At 41.9% G+C, this 18,714-nt stretch overlaps 1 long non-coding RNA gene across 1 annotated transcript in view; it reads right to left on the reverse strand.

Moving 5' to 3' along the window:
* Positions 1–18,494, reverse strand: part of LOC135023823 (uncharacterized) — a 60,877-nt gene extending 42,383 nt beyond the window's left edge. The window contains exons 1-2 of the long non-coding RNA XR_010220768.1: positions 18,446–18,494; positions 16,468–16,614 (exon numbers count right to left, since the gene is read on the reverse strand). This is a non-coding gene — a long non-coding RNA (uncharacterized LOC135023823). The remainder of the gene's footprint in view (positions 1–16,467; positions 16,615–18,445) is intronic.
* Between the last annotated feature and the right edge of the window lie 220 nt (positions 18,495–18,714).

An 18,714-nucleotide genomic window follows, 5' to 3' on the forward strand; every position in this document is an offset into this window, starting at 1 on the left:
CCTTTCAGTCCCCAGATATGTCAGCTGGAGAGGTCTTATTGGATGAGGTTCATGCACTAAAGATTTACGAGGAACGTACCAGAGTGATCAGGAATGCGTATTCTCTATTTGTACTGTGTGGATTCCATAAGTGAGGTTGTCCAGCTAGTAAACAAATGCTGTCCAGGTGGCTTCACATAACTGTTACAGAGGCTTACATTTGAGCTGATCTTCTTGTTCCTGATACATTCTCTGCTCATTCTACACATTCATTACAGATGTAGCAATGCTCATTGAACATGGTTACATCGCAAATGGGGGCACCCAGTGTGCCTTGATGCACCTGTACCTAGGCACACCAGCGAGTGCACAGAGATGCTCCTAATCACTTTGAATGGGGAGCATGTGCGTCTATAATGCATGTACTGTACGTCCCATTCATGCACAGGAGTCTGCCTTGCCAAGCTCACTCAGTCGCAAACGGAGCCACAATTAATGTGGCTCCATCTGAAGGTCCCTCATGGGTGGTTCACTGAGGCACTAGTGCTGAACATCTCTGCAAGACAGCTACGTGGTCTTCTACTAATACTCAGGAGCATACCCACCATTAGGGTAAACAGCTTTAGGGGATCCCCAATGTAAAGACTGTTGATTACTATCGACCCTGATGAAGAAAACAAGATTTATGATAGACTTACCATGGTTGGCTCTTTTTCTTCGAGGTCCATAGGATCCACAGTGCACACACCCTGGTGCACCAGTCTTTTGGGGAACATTTTTCGTTTTTTAATGTTACTCTCCTCTGCTGTGGGAGAGTGTGTCTTGTATGTTCAGGTCTTCCTTCTCTTCTGAAATCATGCTCCTGCCTTGGGCTTATTAACAAAACTGGCTTTCCTATGCCTGGGGCAGGGTACATGTGGAGGAGGACACATGGAGTTGCAGAGGGAACAGGTCACCACAAATTAAACTGTGAGAAAAGAACATGCACAAGACAAAGGGCCAAAGGCAAGACAAAATGAGAAACAGGAGAAAAGGACAGAGAAAACAGAAGTAGCAACCCAAGAATGGGACTGATTGCAGGCATGATCGGCAGACAGCTGGGCTGATCCATGAAGGACCCAATATGAAATTGAGGTAGGGATGAGGTGATTCTGCCACAGAATCCTGAAAGTATGGAGGGGGCAAAAATGGTGGGGATACACCCTAAACTTATGACGCTGACACACCAGGCATGGGCCACCATGGTTATGCAAAAGTATAGGGAAACACAGTGAGCAAATGCAACTACAAAAAGTCAACTAGCTAGAGCTACAGTAAGAACTAACAAGTCTTATGATGTCAAACATGTATTATGCTAATGGGGGTTGGGTAGTCACTGAAGAAGTAAAAATGCTGGTGGGGAGAAAAAAAGTGAAAAATGTAGCTGAACTGAAATGCAGAACCTATTCAAGGAACAAACAATGTGTTCCCTAATGCACACTGAGTGAGAAATATTACTACATAATAGTCAGATAATACGGAGATCTTAGTTGCGTATATCTGCAGATATAGGGTTAAGCCCCCAGGCCAATCGACAAGGCTTCTCCGTCACTGGGGGTCCCTAATTCTAGGTATAGGTCCGGGGTGCAGGACCCCATAACGTCGGCACAGGTCGGCTACCCCCGGTCAGCACACAGGTGAGAATTAATAAGGGTTAATAAGAAGCACAGAAGTGCTATGTAAGTGGTATTTAACCCAGACATATTTGTTATTATTCATGGGGTGGGTGTGGGGTGCGGTGGCCCCTGTGTCGGCATGGCTGGGCTGCTTAAGGTCGGCAAACCCTAACACTTTATTAACACTTATGATTTTCCCTATCACTTTGTATATATTTTTGTATTTTAATCACACCACTTACATAGCACTTCTGTGCTTCTTATTAACCCTTATTAATTCTCACCTGTGTGCTGACCAGGGGAGCCGACCTGTGCCGACGTTATGGGGTCCTGCACCCCGGACCCATACCTAGTATTAGGGACCCCCAGTAACGGAGAAGCCTTGTCGATTGGCCTGGGGCTTAACCCTATATCTGTAGATATACGCAACTAAGATCTCCGTATTATCTGACTATTATGTAGTAATATTTCTCACTCAGTGTGCATTAGAGAACACATTGTTTTTTCCAACACAGAATAACCCCACACTTTTAGCACCTGAGTGACATCACAATCTGATTGAGCAGTTTACCATTTTGTGCATCCTATTCAAGGAACCAATGTTAGACCTGGAAAATGGGCAAAAGGGAAATACAAGTGCAAAGTACAGTACAAAGTTGATGAGACCCACTGCACAAGCATGATCCATCCATTTGCAGACTCCACCCAAGTTGTCTCCCCAAACCAAGTGGAAAGAAGGAGGATGTGAGGCTGGACATGGAGGGAAGGGCTCAATGCTAGAGTAGGTTTTGACATTGTATCCTTGTGTAGGTGGGGATTAGGTTATCATCACTAAGTGTCTATAGATAGTTCTGTCCCCACTAACTCCTGGAAAATCACTCGGGAAATGGGCATGTATGTCACTGAGGGTGGCAGCCTATAGACTGGGGAGCAGACAGGAGGAAAGAAACCACAGGGAGAGTGAAAAAGTATGGTGTTTCCAGAAGGGGATTGTCACAGAGCCAAGCATGCCCCCCTTCACATTTTCAGGAGACCTAAAGCCTAGGAGCAAAACTCAGTTGCACTGCAAGGAAAAAGTATAGTATGAATGTCATGAGGAAATAAGGTGAGGAATGAATGCAAATAGGCGGAGCAGTGGGTCTGAAAGGTGTTTATGAAGGACAGATGGGAGAGAAGCAAAATTGAGTGCAGGGGAAAATTGAGTATGGGGAAAGGGAAGGTTATCAGCATGGATGAAATCAGTAGGAGCAGTCACAGAATACTGGCCAGGAAAGACAGCAGGTGGGAGGTAAACACCCACAAGTGGACTATCGAGCAAGAGCAACCACCATCTCTCACCTGAGTAGTGGCCCAGGACTGACATTAGGGATAGTAATGCAGGGGAAACAGGTATGGGACTAGGAGGCACAAAAGAGTTGGCCGTTGATTATCGCAATGTGATTATCTGAGACTGAAGGAGGAAATAAAGGCCAGGAGCAGGTCAGGCAGAGGAAGAGGAAGAATGTGAGATTAGAAGATGCAATATGAAATGAGGGGTGAAGAAGTGGGGTGGGAGAGACATAATAGCATGGGTCAATGATAGGCACAGTTATAAAATAACAGCTTATATAAGATACATGTATGAGAAACGTACATATGGGTGAGACAATTGGCTACTCCAAAAGTTGTGCATGGCAATCAACATAAATCAAGAGTACAGTGTAACATTGCCCAATAATACATAAGGACCACACCTGGATGCAGTCTACCACAAAAGCATTAAGGGTTAGTATTCAGTGCAATTCCCTTCAGTCTTTCATAGATTTAGAGGCTTATTAGTGTCATACGTATTTGCATCCATTTTTTTCATGCTGTCATGAAATTCTGCTTGCTCCCTTATGCCAATGCAACTGTCCACCCTTCTATGCCAATTATTCATGCATTTGTATAAGGAAGACTGCACCGACCATTGTTTTTCTATACAAAGCCTCATCCAACATTTTTAGCATTGGAATTGTCACCAACCCTTATGCTTTGTGCAAATGATGGATAAGAATTAGACATCCCATCTCCATACACATGCTACAGACATGCCGGAAATTTAGTTTATGTGCCCATGACACACCCAGGACACTCCCACAAGATTTATCAGTTACATGTGATCACATGGTCACCTCCCAGTTACCTCACAGATATGCCCATTACATGGAAAGGACAGTTATCAATGGATGGATCAATCCATCAACATGTTGAGGCTCTTTCCAGGTGTGTATGCATGGTGTGACATGCACAGTTTGCCAATAGCCACAGGCTATGTTTGCATTAGCACAACATAGACCCATAATGTGTATTCTAACCTCAATGAGGGGAACCCAGGGTGAAAAGTATATGTGTCTGTCCAGTTCTATCTGAGTGAAAAATGAGGGGAATGACAAGATTGGGGTGTTGACAACTGCTTGTTTTGTCATACTGTACATTATATGCCTATGTTCTAATAAAACAAGGGGCTTATAGAAAATGGAAGAATCAAACATAAGAAAGATAGAACTATGATGAATAGTAATAGCACTGTCTAACTTTAACAGTATAATGAAAAACAAGAAGCCAAATATATATCTCTGCTACGGAGAAATCTCTTTGTAGAAACAGACTAAATATAAATGTAAAAACAATCCACACAATCTGTCTCTCACACTTCTCAGACTATATAAGATCACCAATGTCATTCAGGAGCCAGCAATTACATGCTCTGTCAGGTACAGTGTGTTTCAATGTCTTTTATTTAATAAAAATCATTTTGTTAGATCAGCAACATCGTTTTCCGATGTCTGGTACAACTGCTCTCTGTAATACAATAGCATGCCTAAGTTTCCTGTTGCTGACACGCTGCCAGAAATTAAGTTCAGGACCTCAGTGCTTTATCAGGAAAGAAAATTATTTATTTACAGACAAATACATCCAGGACGGAGACATCATTATTGGAGGAATATTCACTGTGAGTTCTGGTTACAATGCTTTAATATATGGCACAAGCTCCTATTGTTTTGTGTAAGTACATTATGTTGCTAATTCTACAAACTATTTACTGTATGTTCAATACAAATTATAAATTACATTTTAGAAAGTCAATATGCACAGTTCCTTTATATTATAAGTTCAAAACATATGCAGACTATCTGTAATACTCTAATGTGATATAGTATAAACTAGAGATGAGCGGGTTCGGTTTCTCTGAATCCGAACCCGCCCGAACTTCATGTTTTTTTTCACGGGTCCGAGCGACTCGGATCTTCCCGCCTTGCTCGGTTAACCCGAGCGCGCCCGAACGTCATCATGACGCTGTCGGATTCTCGCGAGACTCGGATTCTATATAAGGAGCCGCGCGTCGCCGCCATTTTCACACGTGCATTGAGATTGATAGGGAGAGGACGTGGCTGGCGTCCTCTCCATTTAGATTAGGGTTGAGAGAGAGAGAGAGAGATTGACCTGAGGCTGTGATACTGTAGAAGAGAATGCAGAGTTTAGTGACTGACGACCACAGTGACCACCAGACAGTGCAGTTGTTTGTTTTATTTAATATATCCGTTCTCTGCCTGAAAAAAACGATACACACAGTGACTCAGTCACATACCATATCTGTGTGCACTGCTCAGCCCAGTGTGCTGCATCAATGTATATATATATCTGACTGTGCTCAGCTCACACAGCTTATAATTGTGGGGGAGACTGGGGAGCACTGCAGTGCCAGTTATAGGTTATAGCAGGAGCCAGGAGTACATAATATTATATTAAAATTAAACAGTGCACACTTTTGCTGCAGGAGTGCCACTGCCAGTGTGACTAGTGACCAGTGACCTGACCACCAGTATATATAATATTAGTAGTATACTATCTCTTTATCAACCAGTCTATATTAGCAGCAGACACAGTACAGTGCGGTAGTTCACGGCTGTGGCTACCTCTGTGTCGGCACTCGGCAGCCCGTCCATAATTGTATATACCACCTAACCGTGGTTTTTTTTTCTTTCTTTATACATACATACTAGTTACGAGTATACTATCTCTTTATCAACCAGTCTATATTAGCAGCAGACACAGTACAGTGCGGTAGTTCACGGCTGTGGCTACCTCTGTGTCGGCACTCGGCAGCCCGTCCATAATTGTATATACCACCTAACCGTGGTTTTTTTTTTCTTTCTTTATACATACATACTAGTTACGAGTATACTATCTCTTTATCAACCAGTCTATATATTAGCAGCAGACACAGTACAGTGCGGTAGTTCACGGCTGTGGCTACCTCTGTGTCGGCACTCGGCAGCCCGTCCATAATTGTATATACCACCTAACCGTGGTTTTTTTTTCTTTCTTTATACATACATACTAGTTACGAGTATACTATCTCTTTATCAACCAGTCTATATATTAGCAGCAGATACAGTACAGTGCGGTAGTTCACGGCTGTGGCTACCTCTGTGTCGGCACTCGGCAGCCCGTCCATAATTGTATATACCACCTAACCGTGGTTTTTTTTTCTTTCTTTATAGTCATACTAGTTACGAGTATACTATCTCTTTATCAACCAGTCTATATTAGCAGCAGACACAGTACAGTGCGGTAGTTCACGGCTGTGGCTACCTCTGTGTCGGCACTCGGCAGCCCGTCCATAATTGTATATACCACCTAACCGTGGTTTTTTTTTCTTTCTTCTTTATACATACATAGTTACATAGACATCTCTTTATCAACCAGTCTATATTAGCAGCAGACACAGTACAGTACGGTAGTTCACGGCTGTGGCTACCTCTGTGTCTGCACTCGGCAGGCAGTCCATAATTGTATACTAGTATCCATCTCCATTGTTTACCTGAGGTGCCTTTTAGTTGTGCCTATTAAAATATGGAGAACAAAAATGTTGAGGTTCCAAAATTAGGGAAAGATCAAGATCCACTTCCACCTCGTGCTGAAGCTGCTGCCACTAGTCATGGCCGAGACGATGAAATGCCAGCAACGTCGTCTGCCAAGGCCGATGCCCAATGTCATAGTACAGAGCATGTCAAATCCAAAACACCAAATATCAGAAAAAAAAGGACTCCAAAACCTAAAATAAAATTGTCGGAGGAGAAGCGTAAACTTGCCAATATGCCATTTACCACACGGAGTGGCAAGGAACGGCTGAGGCCCTGGCCTATGTTCATGGCTAGTGGTTCAGCTTCACATGAGGATGGAAGCACTCAGCCTCTCGCTAGAAAAATGAAAAGACTCAAGCTGGCAAAAGCAGCACAGCAAAGAACTGTGCATTCTTCGAAATCCCAAATCCACAAGGAGAGTCCAATTGTGTCGGTTGCGATGCCTGACCTTCCCAACACTGGACGTGAAGAGCATGCACCTTCCACCATTTGCACGCCCCCTGCAAGTGCTGGAAGGAGCACCCGCAGTCCAGTTCCTGATAGTCAGATTGAAGATGTCAGTGTTGAAGTACACCAGGATGAGGAGGATATGGGTGTTGCTGGCGCTGGGGAGGAAATTGACCAGGAGGATTCTGATGGTGAGGTGGTTTGTTTAAATCAGGCACCCGGGGAGACACCTGTTGTCCGTGGGAGGAATATGGCCGTTGACATGCCAGGTGAAAATACCAAAAAAATCAGCTCTTCGGTGTGGAGGTATTTCACCAGAAATGCGGACAACAGGTGTCAAGCCGTGTGTTCCCTTTGTCAAGCTGTAATAAGTAGGGGTAAGGACGTTAACCACCTCGGAACATCCTCCCTTATACGTCACCTGCAGCGCATTCATAATAAGTCAGTGACAAGTTCAAAAACTTTGGGTGACAGCGGAAGCAGTCCACTGACCAGTAAATCCCTTCCTCTTGTAACCAAGCTCACGCAAACCACCCCACCAACTCCCTCAGTGTCAATTTCCTCCTTCCCCAGGAATGCCAATAGTACTGCAGGCCATGTCACTGGCAATTCTGACGAGTCCTCTCCTGCCTGGGATTCCTCCGATGCATCCTTGCGTGTAACGCCTACTGCTGCTGGCGCTGCTGTTGTTGCCGCTGGGAGTCGATGGTCATCCCAGAGGGGAAGTCGTAAGCCCACTTGTACTACTTCCAGTAAGCAATTGACTGTTCAACAGTCCTTTGCGAGGAAGATGAAATATCACAGCAGTCATCCTACTGCAAAGCGGATAACTGAGGCCTTGGCATCCTGGGTGGTGAGAAACGTGGTTCCGGTATCCATCATTACTGCAGAGCCAACTAGAGACTTGTTGGAGGTACTGTGTCCCCGGTACCAAATACCATCTAGGTTCCATTTCTCTAGGCAGGCGATACCGAAAATGTACACAGACCTCAGAAAAAGAGTCACCAGTGTCCTAAAAAATGCAGCTGTACCCAATGTCCACTTAACCACGGACATGTGGACAAGTGGAGCAGGGCAGGGTCAGGACTATATGACTGTGACAGCCCACTGGGTAGATGTATGGACTCCCGCCGCAAGAACAGCAGCGGCGGCACCAGTAGCAGCATCTCGCAAACGCCAACTCTTTCCTAGGCAGGCTACGCTTTGTATCACCGCTTTCCAGAATACGCACACAGCTGAAAACCTCTTACGGCAACTGAGGAAGATCATCGCGGAATGGCTTACCCCAATTGGACTCTCCTGTGGATTTGTGGCATCGGACAACGCCAGCAATATTGTGTGTGCATTAAATATGGGCAAATTCCAGCACGTCCCATGTTTTGCACATACCTTGAATTTGGTGGTGCAGAATTTTTTAAAAAACGACAGGGGCGTGCAAGAGATGCTGTCGGTGGCCAGAAGAATTGCGGGACACTTTCGGCGTACAGGCACCACGTACAGAAGACTGGAGCACCACCAAAAACTACTGAACCTGCCCTGCCATCATCTGAAGCAAGAAGTGGTAACGAGGTGGAATTCAACCCTCTATATGCTTCAGAGGTTGGAGGAGCAGCAAAAGGCCATTCAAGCCTATACAATTGAGCACGATATAGTAGGTGGAATGCACCTGTCTCAAGCGCAGTGGAGAATGATTTCAACGTTGTGCAAGGTTCTGATGCCCTTTGAACTTGCCACACGTGAAGTCAGTTCAGACACTGCCAGCCTGAGGCAGGTCATTCCCCTCATCAGGCTTTTGCAGAAGAAGCTGGAGACATTGAAGGAGGAGCTAACACGGAGCGATTCCGCTAGGCATGTGGGACTTGTGGATGGAGCCCTTAATTCGCTTAACAAGGATTCACGGGTGGTCAATCTGTTGAAATCAGAGCACTACATTTTGGCCACCGTGCTCGATCCTAGATTTAAAGCCTACCTTGGATCTCTCTTTCCGGCAGACACAAGTCTGCTGGGGTTGAAAGACCTGCTGGTGACAAAATTGTCAAGTCAAGCGGAACGCGACCTGTCAACATCTCCTCCTTCACATTCTCCCGCAACTGGGGGTGCGAGGAAAAGGCTCAGAATTCCGAGCCCACCCGCTGGCGGTGATGCAGGGCAGTCTGGAGCGACTGCTGATGCTGACATCTGGTCCGGACTGAAGGACCTGACAACGATTACGGACATGTCGTCTACTGTCACTGCATATGATTCTCTCAACATTGATAGAATGGTGGAGGATTATATGAGTGACCGCATCCAAGTAGGCACGTCACACAGTCCGTACTAATACTGGCAGGAAAAAGAGGCAATTTGGAGGCCCTTTGCTGAAACTGGCTTTATTCTACCTAAGTTGCCCTCCCACCTGTGTGTACTCCGAAAGAGTGTTTAGTGCCGCCGCTCACCTTGTCAGCAATCGGCGTACGAGGTTACATCCAGAAAATGTGGAGAAGATGATGTTCATTAAAATGAATTATAATCAATTCCTCCGCGGAGACATTGACCAGCAGCAATTGCCTCCACAAAGTACACAGGGAGCTGAGATGGTGGATTCCAGTGGGGACGAATTGATAATCTGTGAGGAGGGGGATGTACACGGTGATATATCGGAGGGTGATGATGAGGTGGACATCTTGCCTCTGTAGAGCCAGTTTGTGCAAGGAGAGATTAATTGCTTCTTTTTTGGGGGGGTCCAAACCAACCCGTCATATCAGTCACAGTCGTGTGGCAGACCCTGTCACTGAAATGATGGGTTGGTTAAAGTGTGCATGTCCTGTTTTGTTTATACAACATAAGGGTGGGTGGGAGGGCCCAAGGACAATTCCATCTTGCACCTCTTTTTTCTTTTCTTTTTCTTTGCATCATGTGCTGATTGGGGAGGGTTTTTTGGAAGGGACATCCTGCGTGACACTGCAGTGCCACTCCTAAATGGGCCCGGTGTTTGTGTCGGCCACTAGGGTCGCTAATCTTACTCACACAGCTACCTCATTGCGCCTCTTTTTTTCTTTGCGTCATGTGCTGTTTGGGGAGGGTTTTTTGGAAGGGACATCCTGCGTGACACTGCAGTGCCACTCCTAGATGGGCCCGGTGTTTGTGTCGGCCACTAGGGTCGCTAATCTTACTCACACAGCTACCTCATTGCGCCTCTTTTTTTCTTTGCGTCATGTGCTGTTTGGGGAGTGTTTTTTGGAAGGGCCATCCTGCGTGACACTGCAGTGCCACTCCTAGATGGGCCCGGTGTTTGTGTCGGCCACTAGGGTCGCTAATCTTACTCACACAGCTACCTCATTGCGCCTCTTTTTTTCTTTGCGTCATGTGCTGTTTGGGGAGGGTTTTTTGGAAGGGACATCCTGCGTGACACTGCAGTGCCACTCCTAGATGGGCCCGGTGTTTGTGTCGGCCACTAGGGTCGCTTATCTTACTCACACAGCGACCTCGGTGCAAATTTTAGGACTAAAAATAATATTGTGAGGTGTGAGGTATTCAGAATAGACTGAAAATGAGTGTAAATTATGGTTTTTGAGGTTAATAATACTTTGGGATCAAAATGACCCCCAAATTCTATGATTTAAGCTGTTTTTTAGTGTTTTTTGAAAAAAACACCCGAATCCAAAACATACCCGAATCCGACAAAAAAAATTCGGTGAGGTTTTGCCAAAACGCGTTCGAACCCAAAACACGGCCGCGGAACCGAACCCAAAACCAAAACACAAAACCCGAAAAATTTCAGGCGCTCATCTCTAGTATAAACTAGAGATGAGGGGAGCAGGTTTGGTGAAACCATATTTTTAGAGTACCAAGTCAAAGTGAGTCATGTCTCAGTTCCACCCACTGAATTCAGAGCTCACCATGAGGCTAAACATAATTTTCCTAAAAATGTCAGTATTGCATATAAGTCCCTCTTTTGTAATTTCAGGTGCTATTTTAAATAGGAGTGTGTATGGTGAGGGTTGTTGTCTGTAGCTGGGCTGCAATGCAGAGTTGTAGGTGGTTGGAGCAGGTGTACAAGGTACAAGAAGGTATGTTTAATCAGTGGCTCAATCAACCGCATGGCAAAATACTAAAGCTGAAAAAATACATTGATTCTGGTTTAATTTTTTTTTCCAAGTCCTTTCATTTAATTTAGATACAGTACTGTATATCAAGGGAAGATTGTTTGATTGGCAGAATATTAAACTGTACTTACTGTGTGTGTTATGGCACTATCAGCTGCACACCCCAATTTTTTTTTTTATCTCTGTTAGATATTTAAAGGTACAATTATGTGTGTGGGAGAGGCAGTGTATATTACTGTCCTTAATGGATGTCGTGTCTGTATTGGCTGGGCACGCATGACCGTTGGCCAGAAGACTGCTGCTCACAATAATGATGCCCGTGGAATGCCGGCACTATGGGCTCGGCGGCAATCTGAGCTCGCCACAGGTTATACTACCACTCTATGGGTGTCGTGGACATCCATGAGTGGATAAAGTCCCTGTCGGTTGATACACTGAATGTTGGGATTCTGAGCAGGTGGATAGAGGGGTCGGTATTGTTACCGGCAGTCTCCTGAAAACCGGTCACATGACTAAATCCCATCTGTATGATCAAGTTCAAGTACAGTAACTTTACTCCTCTTCTAATGTAAATCAGTCATGAAACAATCTATTTCATAACAGGTGCATCTCAGTACTATAAATGGCAGTCAGAATACTTCAACATCTATTTTCAAAAACGATGTGACTCACAAGCTGATGAATGTAGAAAATAAAAAAGGCAAAAAAATCACAGATTCTAATGGTGTCCGTGAGTGCTTTGTGTGATTCTGATATTTCTGATTCTGACACTGTAATTCTAGAGAAATCGCCTTCCAGCATTTCTGAACTCAAACACAGAAATTGAGGTTGTAAATGTGCAATAGGATGAAGGGGATAATTGTGAATCTGACACCAATGAGGATGATGTTAATGATGAATGTGTTGGACAAGAACAAATTGATGATGCTGTTAGTGTTGCAGTTAGTCAGCCACCAGTGGCAGCACTTCATGCCCACTTTGTCATGCCTGGTCAAAATACCAAGAAAGCCACCTCTTCTGTGTAAAGTTTTTTCCCCTAAATCCTGACAACATTTTTCAAGGCATCTGTAGCATTTGTAGTGCAAATTAAATTGAGATACTGTAGGCACCTCCTCCCTGTTACGCCAATTGCAGCGAGCTTATTCAAGTTTTTTTATCAAAATCTGGAAAATCGTATAGAATAACATAAAGTTTAACATCAGCTACCAGCAGCAAGGAAAGATAGCAGCACATCTACTGTAATCTTTACCACAGACACCTTTATCATCATCATCATCATCATAGTCATTATCGATTGGAGGTTGTCCTCATGCATCCAGTATCCAAAGGCAATTTGACTCCTTCTCTAATCATTCCATTTTCCCCACAAGCATAATTTCATGCTAGTACTGCAGCTGCTGCTGGGGGTGAATCATCATTACAGTAGGGGACCAAGAAGATTACTATTTTCAAACAATAACTGTCTGTAAAACAAGAACTTTCACATGGAAACAAGTATGACAGCCAACATCCTATTGAATAACATACACCTGAAGCCATGACATTATAATGTCTTAAGATATTTATCCAATATTTGCTATCAAGTCAATAAATTGAAGTCATGTGTCCAAGCTACCAAATTTTATCTTCATGATATTTTTCAAAAATATCAATTTCTCATAAGTAACAAAAAGTTATTATTTGCCTGGAAAATGTCACTGTTCAAACATTTCACTTAACTAAAGATATGAGAAGAAGCAGTACTAGTCAAACAAAAGATTACATGACTGACTGCAAACTGGGAGGATGTAATCTGTAATCTTACATAAAAGATTACATGATTACAGTGTAACAGAATACTAGTTGGCTGTATAAGCTTCAGCACCAGTGTATATTACACAATGCCAGCCCATTCACAGGCCATCTATTGTCAGCATTACTGGCTTCACTAAAAAGCATATCATTATTAATCTATTGGAAAAACTCAGGGATGTGATAGTAAAATAGCTCACTTTGAGCAATCATTACCACTATGTGGTTCAGCATTTCATAAAAAATGATAGGTCCATGCAGAAGGCGCTGGCTGTTGTCTGTACAATGTTTTCCCATTTTCAGTGTTCAACAACTGTATTTACAATGTTGCAGCAGCTGCAAGAAAATGTTGATTTGCCATGCTACCCACTAAAGTAAGAGATAGTAAAAAAGTGGAATTCCACCATTTCTATGCTTTTGTAACTGGAGGAACAGCAACAAGTCATGCAGATGTACACATCAAGTTATGAGACTGGTAGAGGAAGAAAAGGGCAGCTCACTGGAGAATAGTCTCGGATTTTAAAGTAAGCTGCTGAATCCATTTTTAATTGTAGCCAATACAGTGAGATCAGTCACTGCTAGAGTTAGATCATACCCTTAATTAAGTTACCAAAAAAGCAACTGGAGAAGCTGAAAGAGGATATAAAATGAAATAAATCTTAAAAGTATGTTGGAGTTGTGAATACAGTTCTTTATTCACTTTGTCAGAGTCAAAGGGTTTGCCACATTTTGCAAGCAGATTGCTACATTTTGACATACATATTTTAGTCTAGGTTTAAGTCCTATGTAATATCTTTCTTTTCCGCTTACACAGATCTGAAGAGAAGCAAAGCCCTCCTTGCTTGCAAGTTGGCAACTCAAGTTGCACATGACATGCCACCTACTTCAGTTTCTAATGGAAATGTTTCTGCCATGAAAAAACTGACATTTTCAAAGAGACCCATTGATAATGATGATGAGTCAACTTACTGCAGCTTAGTGAAGCATAATGACATCTGGACCGACTTAAAATAAATGCCCAAATTTTATTGACACCTCTACCAAGACTTAATCTAATATTTTTAACAACAATAGAGTGGATAAGATTTACTAAAATAATAATGCACAAATTGGCATATCATAAAGTCTCTATTAATAATGAGAGGTAAAAATAAGTAATTTGTAGCCTCTTATGCAAACTAGCATCTGTGCGGTGTACTTAAGCAGCACATCATCCTGTGAATACTTTGAAAAAGTTTTTATTAAATCAGGAACATTGTCAGAGATTGAATTAGGAGGTTACTTCCAAAAAATGATGAAAAACATGTTTGCCAAAATGATCTATAAATTCTGTGAGGAAGATATTTGGCAGAAAATAGAGACTTCTGTGACAGTGAGATAAAGGGGAGGTTTGCTGATATTGTTATATGATGATAATTATAACAGTAAAGAGGATGATCATGTTGGTGACATTTTCCTACTGTGATGATTAACAACATTGTTAGACATAAGACCAATTGCAGCTTGATTAATCCAAACCACTAACATGTTTTCATTTGTGTTAGCCCAAAGGAAACTAAGCATTTAATCCCTATGACTGAAGTGCTTGATTTATTGAACTATGCATGAACTTTTCAAATACAATATAAGGGTGGGTGGTAAAGCCCAAGGACAATTCTATAATTCACCACTTCTCTTTATGGGCTTTACCCACCTTGCTGTATTGGTGTTAAGGCTACTAGTCAGATACTCATTCTCCATTTACCTGTACTGGCCTTGGGCCTGTGATCTGCTATTTGTAGTAAGCTTGGTGTTATGTACTGGCCTTTTCTCAGGCAGCATCATGAGTACAGTCCTTAGATCTGTGATTTGCTGTTTGGATCAGTTCCATAGTGATCTATTTTTTTTTACTAAACTTTACTCTGGTAGCAATTAGAAGTGTGTTGGCAACATATTTTCACCTTGACTTTTACTTTTCGACAATCAATTCTTGATTAATTATAATATTTTCTAGAGTTAAATAAGTTATTAAACTGCCATCCTGTCCTCCACTGCTGATCCGCCATGTTTCATAGATGTGTGATATTCTTTCAAAATGCTGCATGTTTGTGCTGCTACTCTGTCACTAAGCCATAACTAGACATTTTGGTGCCCTGTGCCAGAAAGAGAATTGGTGCCCCTCATATGTAAAATAGGGCTACTGCATGCCCTCACAAAAAAATAGAAAAAAAAGATAGAGGCAAATTCAGGAGCAAGGGTGAACAGTGTGGTCCCTAGCCCCACTGTAGCCATGCACACAACATCATGTGCTGGAATTGGCTGCTGTGCTGACAGGTGAGGGGGTCATACAAGAACTTTGCTGTCTCCCTCCTAACTAGCAAGGCCCAGATAATCAGAACCCACCCCCCTCTCAGCAGCTCTGGCTGTGGGAAATCACACATCACTGCACTATAAATTGCAATGCATCTAAACAATATTGAAAAAAACACAAAAGAAAACAAATTCTATTATTTGCTTTATATAGAGCGTTTCATATTTTATTGCAACCATATATATTTCATATACAATAATCCTAACTATTTCTGCTGAACATTTTTAAAACCAGTCATTTGGGAATTCAATTGTTTGAAAAGGTGATTGGGTGTTTTTTACTGTTTATTAGGAAAAAACAGACAGCCAACTGACTTTTTAAACAATTGAATATCCCCCATTGTGTTTAAACTTTGATTCTATACTGTATGTCTAATGTTGTTGTATGGTATTTCATCTTTAAATTATCTGTTTTATTGTTCATTTGCTTACAGGCCTGTACCTCGTTACTACAGATATATCCTGACCTTTATTTATGCTATTGACGAGATAAACAAGAATCCTGGTCTTTTACCAAACATCACTCTGGGATACCATGCAACTGATTCCTGTAACTGTGTGAGAAAGGCTGTAGATAGTACTTTACAGATCATATCTGGTCCCGGGGAGACAGTTCCTAACTTTTCCTGTCTAGATCATGACAAACTGGCTGGTTTTATTGGAGACTTTTCTTCAGAGAAATCTTTACACATAGCAGAAATATTAAACCTTTATGGATACACACAGGTGATGTATATTTACCAGAATTATTTATAATAATAAATTAATCAATGCTTTATATGTTAATGAAAATAGTTTTTTTATTATAATTGGTATTATAATTATTATTATTATTATTAGTAGTAGTAGTAGTAGTATTATACTCCATTATATCATGTAACAGTACTAATGAGATCATATAGACATATTAAGACAGATACATATGTTGCTGTAATGTTTACATATGTGTATATATGTGTGTGTGTGTGTGTGTGTGTGTGTGTGTGTGTGTGTATATATATATATATATATATATATTTGTATGTGTGTGTGTGTGTGTGTCTGTGTGTGTGTGTTTAATTTCATAGGTAGATTACATCAAGATATTATAGTTATGTAATATATTTATGGATGTATGTTCATTTATACATTGTGTCAGTGACTTCTAACAAGCTCAGCCGCAGCTTTCACACTACTGTATGGTCTAAGACCACATGTCAGGCTGAGTAGAGCTGGAGCATGAGACACTGAAGAAAGGCAGTTAGTGATATGTGTGTTTGGAGCAGAAGTTACCTGGAGAGAGCATCAGAGGTGATGGACAGTTGTGCAGTAGCTGCAGAGAAGCCAAAATTTGTCATAGAGAGAGCGACAATGCATATAAGGATGGTCCGGGCAGTACAGCAAGGAGTAAGAGATGCAGCAATGTATTATGTGGAAGCACTAAGAGGAAAGAGGAAAATAATAAAAGTTTAATAAATTGGTGTAGCATTACAGATAATGAGTAAACCCCCATTACACATTGGAGGCACTGCTGAGATAATTAGATTTACACAGAAGAAAGAAGTTGTATAACTGTTGGAAGGAAGAACCGCACATTATTTGTAGAAAAGCTCCCCTATTTTCTTGTTTATAGTCTTAAATTGGAAAATTGGACAGGGCAGGTGTTGACGCATTACTGTCAACATCTATTTCCAATTAATCATGAAGTTAGATTACCCGAGTCTATGGAAAAATCTCTAAAAAAAAACCACTAGTGGGAAAGGAGTTAATTGCCCAAATTGTAAAGCAGAAAAACCATACCCTACCTTTGTAAGAGCAACACCTTATACTGAAAGTGATTATATACAGGATGATAGCATTGAAAATAGTGCTGGTGGAGACTGTATACCATTACTGGTAGATGATAAATCCTCCTTGGCTAAACAAGATCATTAGATGGGTCATATAACTAGTAACCCCATGCATTGCCCATCTAATGGTTTTTGCTAGGAGAGAAGTAAACAGAGAGAATCAAGCTTTAGAGATGTATCAGAATAATTTTAATTTTATGTTTCATCAGAAGAGTTGAAGGTGTCAAACACTGTGATATCTGAAGAAGCTCTCAGAAACCAAACAGTGCGAGAGCAGAAACCACCTATGGTGTTAATTTATGTGAATCCTGGAATACCTTTTGCAGTACCACGGGTAGTACAACCATATTTAGTAAATGTATGAAATTATTTTGGGATTGGTTATTATAAAAAGTATAATATGGGATTTTGATTACCCCTATGATGCAATGTTATAAAAAGTAAAACAGAAGGTAGTGTTAAAAAAACTGCTTTGATTTCTGAAAGCAGAATATATAGTATTTCAGTACCTGAGCACAATGTGAAGATTGTAATCCCTAATGTCAGATAAATATAGAGCCCAATTTAGACCTGATTGGTGTTGTGTGAATTCACACAATGGCTGATTATCGAATGACTGCACATGCATAGGCGCATCGCCAAACAGCGTCAGGATGGTTTGAAAATGTTGATAGCAAGGCGATCACAAGGTGATTAATAAGAAGAGGACGTTTGTAAGTGGAATCTGCCCGTTTTCTGGGAGTGTCAGGAAAAACACAGGCATTTACAAGCGTTTTCAGGGCAGGTGTGTGACGTCAGCTCTGGCCCTTATCAGACAGTTTGTATCACAGTGTTGGAGTAAGTCTTGGGCACTGCACAGACTGGAAAAATCATTTGATGGTGAGTGAGTTGCGAATAGATTTGCAGCTGTCTGCTGTTTGGCAGAATTTTTGCATGGCATATACATGCGTTTGCACACTTGCATGGGGCGGGTTTTCACTCTCTATGGGCGGTGGCTATCTGATTGCAGACTGCTGCAAAAACACACAGTAGTGATCAGGTCTGAATCTGGCCCATAGACATATACTGTACAGACAGAGATACATATGTTGCTGAAGTGTATATTTTATATATATATATATATATATATATATATATATATATATATGTATATATATATATATATATATATATATATATATTGTAACACTGTAGGGGTGCAAGGTGCCTTTTCCTGGGGAATATGGCAGCATGCAGCAGCTGAGGAACAACACAAGTCCAGTTTCTGGTACAACTGACCCCGGCCAGTTTTATTGAAACAGAAAATAAAACAAACCCCAAAATAAAAATACCTTGCCTGTCCGGCACTAACTAAACATAAGATGTTCCTAACTGTCACTAAACAAAACACAGAGTTCTTCAGTACATACTGTATAGCTTACTTGCATCAGAAAGCGTGTCTCTCACACACAGATCCTGCAGCCTTCCCAGGCAGTCTGCCCATACTAATCAGGTTAGAAGCACTATATCACTCTTACACAGCTGAAACCCAGATTAGCCCTCTGTGAGGCCAAAGACCCGAACTGGGCCCAATGTCTAGAACTCGCCTTATCTCTCTCTCAGAGCCTTTACCCAGCTTTTACAGCAAACTGAAAAGGTTCAGACAAAACAAAAAGCATTTTTCCTAGAAGTTAACATTTTCTAAAACATG

This window comes from Pseudophryne corroboree, chromosome 1, assembly GCF_028390025.1.
Source record: "Pseudophryne corroboree isolate aPseCor3 chromosome 1, aPseCor3.hap2, whole genome shotgun sequence".
NCBI classification, from domain to species: Eukaryota; Metazoa; Chordata; class Amphibia; order Anura; family Myobatrachidae; genus Pseudophryne; species Pseudophryne corroboree.